The 7515-nt window shown below is 34.4% G+C and overlaps 1 protein-coding gene across 1 annotated transcript in view; it reads left to right on the plus strand.

Annotated features, from left to right (window-relative positions):
* The window catches only part of TPP2 (tripeptidyl peptidase II), a 118167-nt gene that overhangs the window by 94338 nt on the left and 16314 nt on the right, over positions 1 to 7515 (plus strand). The gene's annotated exons all lie outside the window — the stretch shown is intronic.

Raw genomic sequence — 7515 nt, forward strand, 5'->3', positions numbered from 1 at the left:
AATAATATTGCATGAGTTCCTTGTTTTTTAATGCAGCATAGTATTCCATTGTGCGAATATACCACAGCTTTGTCTTTCTGTTAACATATTCCAGTAGGCCTTTTTATGAGTTTTAGTGGATTCAGATGAATAAGGTTGTCTGAGAATAGGAAGCAGAATCCATGAGTCATTGAAACTTTACCATACACAACTGCTGAGTAAAAGGTTGGGAATTTTCTATTTCTCTAGGAGCTCTTCAGAAGAAGTCTCATGTTTCCAGAAACATCAAACATTGAAAATGATGCAGCGCAGTTCACTTCTGACGTACAGGAGGGTCACCATGAACTAGACTCGTTGGCATCAGTGGTTTACTTAATGAAGTTGAAAAATATCAAGTTGATAGGAAGATTATTACTTAATGGTTAGAAAAGCCAACTATAGTTAAAAAAGCTTTGTAAAGAGCTGGACAGCTATAATTTACCTCTTTATTTTTCTGTCTTCAGAAAATAATCCATAATAAAGCTCTTATTTTAAAAATAAATTATACTTTTGTAAGCACATAATAAAAAAGTCTGTGCTTGTGTAATGTGTCTATATTTCCACGTGTGTATGCACGGAGTCTGTATAGTCATGTGCCACTTACTGTTCAAAATGCATTCTCCAAGATGGGATATTATGTGAGCACTACGTTGTATGCACAGTGCTTTAGGTCTTCCCAGTGACCATCAGTGTGCTGAGCAGGATCAAGTTTCATAGTTCGTTCTCAGTCCACAGCATTAACAATTTCTCCATGTCTGTCCCTCCTGCATTTTGTTAACCTTGTAGGTTTCACTAGCGCCAATCCTTCAACTGGAGAATGTTTTCCTTAGCTTTTGAGAATCATCATGATTATTGAGTGTGACGAGCCTCAACCGTGAGCAGTGACATTCACTGATTTTCCACTCTCACCTTTCACCCTTTATTTAACTCCCAAATGAAGAATCCCATAAACAGTCAAAGGTTGCATGATCCTTGTTGCTTCCTATAAGTAGAAGCTTGCTGTGATATACGTAAGACACTAACAGACATATGACTGCTAAGGCATATGTATATCACAATTGATTTTCAATACAAGAGACTTAAGTTGCCTGTGCTATGTTCAGGAAGCAGTTATATTTGCCATACCCTCTTGTCCAACAGGGATTTCTGAACTATAGTATAACTATGGAATCACAGATGTATGTATAAATGGATATTACAGTGTGTTAATGCTATACTTACGTGCATGACTCTATCTTCCTTTCCTCTCTTTTTCTATGGGTGTACACATACATACGTGTGCATGTACCCGTGTATATGTATCCATACATATACCAAAAGCTAGATCACCAGAGCTCACTGTGTGTATATGTGTATCAATATATTTCTGTGTATATGTAGACAAATTTGTAGAGAGATAGGCATATATGCCTGTGTACTGTAGTAATGTGGTAAAGTGCATGACTTCTAACTGAAATGTTTGAACCCACCAGCCACTTAGTAGGAGAAAGAAGTACAGCTCTACTTCTATAAAAATTATAGCCCTGGAAACCCTGTAGTACACTTGTGTTTTGTCTCAAAGCATCGCTGTGAGTTGATCTCAGTGCAGCAGGTTTGGGTTATAGAAAATACATATATTCCCAAATTTGCTCAGTATGTTCAGTTTAATGGTGAGACTAGCCAATCCCCTTGTGGATAGACTAACATGCTCTGTTTGCATATTCCCACCATCCACATGTCAGAAGTTAAAAAGCCATTTTGAACAATAAACCCTTTACAACCACACACCTTAAAATAGAACTTTAATATTTAAAATAGATACATGCTTGGGAGGGTGGAGGGATGGCACAGGAGGGGAAGGCCCTCTATGAGGTGGATTGATTCAGTGACTGGGATAATCGAGATGGGAGTGTCAGAGACAGTGCGATTGGCACAGGACAGAGCAGAGTTTAGGGCTGTTGTACATAGGGTCGCTATGAGTTGCAAGTGACTCGACGGCACATAACAACAACAACAAAGCTATTAAAATTGTTCATTTCTAGTTCCTAATACTTGAAGAACTCACGAAGGAAACAATACTTTTTGAACCAAAATTAAATGTTAATAAAATATTATCCAAGAGATTAATTACTGCTTAAATATGTTTAACTTTATAAATGTTATTCAGTTTGAACATTGATCACTTTGTAAAGAACTATAATGATATATTTTCCCCTTTAATCTTATGTTAAATGTTAAATTTTATTTTGAAATCATTTTATATTTATGTGCAATCTAAGAACTAACTTCCTATACTTTGATTTTATGTTAATCTTATGCTAATACCTTAAAAATATGCAATATGAAACCCACAAAGTGTGTAATGATACAGTTCTTTAAATTTACACAGATTTGTCATTCTTTTTTTCTTTTAACTTTTAAAAATTTTAAAAACTTTTTAAAATGTTTTTATCAGTCGTCCGCATGTTCCATGAATGTACATTGTGTTTTATACAATCTTTCCTTTCCATTATATTTTAATCATGTATATTGTGGGTTATTTCCTCCTTTCTTACTAGTAAGATTTGTGAAAGCGTGTAAGACAGCTACTTCGTGCCTCGTGCCCTACTATTCCCTTTTAGATGGCCTGTAACTGATTTACCCATCCCTAGCACACCAATACTGTAAGGAAATAAACATGAAGATAAAGCCAATGAAAAATAACTACATTTATGAATTTAATCATATTTTTAATTAAAATATAAAATATTTTTACTTTGAAATATTTGATAAAATTACACTACCATTTATAATTGCTAATTTGATGCACTGAATATATTAGTTACAAAAATTTTTAAACATCATTCAATGGTAAATTTGTAATATGATTCTACTAATATTATATTTCATTTTTAATTATAAGTTAATGCACTTATTTTCCATTTAGTTCTGTTTTCTCTCTTACATAGCAAAGCAATAATAAAAAAATGCCTTAACTCTTGAGATTCAGAGGAGAAATTGTAGGCTCCTTGATGTGTGCTTCGTCCTGTTAGAGCAGAGGTTTGAGAAACTAAGGAAGGCACACATAGTTTTTTTTTAATTAAATGTGGACTTCCAAGTTTCTTTCTCCAGGTATTGCCATTCACATTGTCACAGAAAGATTTGTAGAGAAGCATGATTTCAAAGTTTATCTTTAGTCCTTAAGTATATGTTTTATGTAGATAACGCTAGTGCAGTCTATTTCAGTATGAACTTGGTGATAGATTTTCAACTCATATTTTTCAGACATCTTAACTTGATTATGCCCAGGGCATTGCCCACTCAGAAGAATGAACAATAAGAAGGAGAAGAATAGTTGGCAGGAGGGCCAAGAGAACTAACCCAAGCCAAAAAACATCCTTTTCTTTTCCCAGTCTAGCACTTTAAAAGGACATTGTTTACGGACTCTTTCTCGGGCAACACAGAGGGAGAGAGTAGTACCTGATAGGCAGAAAGGGGTGTGTTGTTACTGTTCTTTAAAGTAGTTTATGTGCTACAATTTTTAATCACATGGAAATAATTTTGTATGGGAATGCTGATAGAATTTGAACAGTAGTTTTTAATATGTACTTTTATTTTCTACCTCATAATACAGATTAAGTGTAAAAATTACATGGATAGGTATATTTATATAGGCTTTATACTTATATTTTGTACTGAGAGAATGGGGTTTGTAATCCTGTGTTTTATTTGACTTGCGTAAAGATTTTTCTGGAACTACTGTGATTAAGGCAGTAAAGGTCTTTTTTGGTAACAATTTTTCCAACTCTCTCAGTTTTCTTTAAAACAAAAATTTTCAAAGGATTATCTATATTTATTCATGCTCCACTTTACTCTTCACCTTATTCTTTTGACTGCAGCCCCACTTCTAACCACTTGGCCATCAGAGCTCCTTATTCTTACTTGGCTCTTTATTCTAACTACTTCGCTTTGGTGGCCTACTGGGTAAGGAGTTGTGTTTGCAACCCAAAGTCTGGTGATTCAAATCTGTCAGCTGCTCTGTGAGAAAAAGGTGGGGATTCTCTTCCCATGTGATTTATAGCTTCTAAAATCCTATGAGCTATGACTTGGTTCTGACTTGACTACAATGAGTTTAAATATTTTAATATTCCACTGAAGCTGTACTTTTTCAGTATGTCCAACAGACACTGTGCTTCCAAATTCTAGATAACTTTTCCTCATCTTACACCTTATAGTTCCTGTCAACAACAGTTTTTTAGTAGTAGCATCATATACCTGTCTATTGTTGGGCAGAAAGTTGAACCACAGGAGTTTTATTCCAGATTCAACAGATGACTAAAGGCTATATAGTCTTGGGGTTCCAGCAGCCTTTTACCAGAACAATAAGTGTGCCCTTTAGGCTTTTGAGTTTTGCTATACATTTCCCCCTCCTCTGTCAAAGATCATCTCCGATCCCTTTTAGAGTAATCAGCAGTGATAGCCAGCACCATCTAGTTCTTCTGGTCTTAGGCTTCTTTTTTTTTTTTTTCTGCGCAGTTGAAGTTTGAGTGGTCCACTATAGTTATTTCTATACTTCTTGACTTTCCTTCCCTCTTCTTTCTTCTACACAACAAAGACCAATAGTTGCAGCTTAGTTTGCTGTTTATAAGCTTTTAAGTCTTCAGTCACTACTCAACACATAGGTAGGATGTGGGACTTAGGAACTTTGCTGTCTTTGTGGACATGTTATGCTAGTTGACCTTAATGTCACCAAAGTCTCTAGAACGCTCTCCTAGACTTTTAGAATAAAAGCTCCTTCCTGCCCATCAAGTCTTTTTTTTATAACTCCTGTACTTTTACTCTGTACATATAACTTCTTGTCCATACTAAGGTTAAGTTTTTGCATTTGGTCCATATCCTACTGCCAAACAGCAAGCCCTAAACTAGATGAGATTCTTCCTTTAATTTAGGTTCCAAATCACGTAATAACATCCATCACAAAGTAGCTTTTTCCTAAATTGACTTACCTCTTTTTTTTTTCCCTTCCCTTGGATCATGTAATTTATTGCAGTTAGCACACACAGTTTAAAAATTCATCAACACACCAGGAGTACAAAACCAAACAGCATTATAAGTCATTCCTTCCTCAGAAAATAAAGCATACTGAGATTGTTTGACCTTCCTCTTAAAAAGAGCCATGGTGTTGGTATGTGGAAGTACTTGACAGCTAACAGAAAGGTTGGCAGTTTGAACCCACCTACCCAATAACTCATTGAATAGAAATGTTTCCAAAGATGGGCATTCGCTGTATTCATGAGCCTCTGTGAATGAGGTGGAGTTAATTGAGAGACACCCAACAATGTTTCTTTATCTCTAGCAGTCACTTTCAGTCTCTTTTGAAGAATTTTATCATATCATTGGCACTGCCTGAAGTTATTTATTAAATGTCTGTTGCCTACTTTCACGTACTAGAATGTATGTCCCATGATTGAGAGGAAGAATATTGTCTTATTTTGTCCTTCACCTCTGTTAAAACAGTAGGCCCATAGCAAAGACTCAGTAATTCCTGTTGAATGAATGAATGGAATTCTCTTTAAATTTCCTTGAAAGACAAGGGAATTTTTTCCAAGGTATTTAAATTATTTCCTCACCTTCTTAGATAGAAAATGTGAATATCTTAGGCTTCCTAAATAGAAAATTGATGCTTCATTATTCACAGACTTCATATATAAGGATTTTCTTCCTCACTAAAATTTCTTTGTAATCCCAAATCAATACTCTTAGCACTTTCACAATCACAGTCATGTATACATAAGAAGTAGAAAGTTTGAGTTGCCCAGTATGCTGGGATGGTTTGATATTCATTAACTCAATATTCACAGAAGCTTTATAAAATGCTACTGCTGCTGTTGTTGTTGTTAGGTACTGTCAAGTTGAGAATGCCTCCTAGTGATCCTGTGAGCAACACATCTGATCCGTGTCCTATTCTATGGTATCTCTTCATCTTTGACATAGCTTGGCCCCTGCTGCAGCCACTGTGTCAGTCCCTCTCATAGAGGGTCTTCCTTCTCTTTCACTGACCCTTTCTAAGCATGATGTTCCTTTGTCCTACCAACATGTCCAGAGTGTGTGAGACAAATATAGTTGCCATGAATATTGAGAACTGACTGGACTTTCATCATCACTTTGTTAAGGAATATTAGTACCAAGTACACCTCAATGAGAAGTTTATATTTCTTTATTAAAAGAAGATATTTAGAAACATCAGTTCTTTAAAGTTTGAGAGAAATTACTTTGACAATAGATTAGAATTTTCACCCTTAGAATCTGGATTAAAGTATAATACAACTCAAAGTGCACCCTATTTTATTTGCCCTTTAACTATTGAAGATTCTTTTTAAATGTGTAAAATTAATCTTATTTTTCTAAAATTATCATTTTACATTTACAGGATATAATCCCTGTTCATTATTACTTAATACCTCCACCAACAAAGACTAAGAATGGCAGCAAAGATAAAGAAAAGGATTCTGAAAAAGAAAAAGATTTAAAAGAAGAATTTACTGAAGCATTACGAGATCTTAAAATTCAGTGGATGACGAAGTAGGTTTATAATGAATATTCTATAAATGTTTATTTTTGTTTTCCTACTCATAAAGAATATATATATGTATGTGAATTATGGCACAATAAACAAGTTTAGCATATATCTTCTTTAAGATGAAGAATATAACATAGTTGATACAAAAGGATATTAAAGATTGAGAAAAATTGTTCACTAAGTCATAACACATGATATAGTGTTCAAAAACTAAGAGAAATTGAAAATTCTAAGGATGCAGTATTTTTTCATAGAAAAGAATTAGTAAACTTCTAGCATAATTCATTAAATCTTAGAGGTTTTTTTGCAAAAACGATCTATGATTAAGTTGTAGTATGTGATAAAAAAATGTTGGTTTTGTTTTTGCTTGGTTTGTATGAAATGAATTACATTTTTTTGTACAAAGTAGTGTTCTCTATGAGTTAAATTTGGCTGTCTTTAAATTAGACTTTGTTTCCTAAAAGAATGCTTCATTCTCAAAGTTCGTAGTTTGATAATTTTTAAATTATTTACTGTGGAATTGGGGCTTTTTCCTCCTCCTTGTGTACCATTGAATCAGAAAGGTCTGGTGCTGGAAGAATTTGCCCCTTCTCCAGCGGAGCATCTGGTGAATTCAAACTGCACACCTTTGAGGTTGCAGTGCAGTTTCTTGCCACTAGGCCACCAGAGCTCCCTCGGAATTGGGGCATTTTTAAGTGAGTGACCTGTGTCTTGTGCTTGATAATCATCACCAGGATTTAATTTAATTTCTTTTCATTCTGAATGCATGTAATCAGGAGGAACTGATAACTATTTCGCTTTCTTTATCTGAGAAATGTAGAATATCTTTATTTCCTCAAATTTAGTATCTTAGAAGCATATAACATTTTTTTTCTATAATTATATTTTATTAATTTTCATAAACATTTACAGAGATTTTGGGCTTCCACTCATTCATTGTTGCACTATTCTCTTTACCC

This window comes from Elephantulus edwardii, unplaced genomic scaffold (assembly GCF_000299155.1).
Source record: "Elephantulus edwardii isolate Elephantulus edwardi_28Jun2011 unplaced genomic scaffold, EleEdw1.0 scaffold00003, whole genome shotgun sequence".
Classification (NCBI taxonomy): Eukaryota; Metazoa; Chordata; class Mammalia; order Macroscelidea; family Macroscelididae; genus Elephantulus; species Elephantulus edwardii.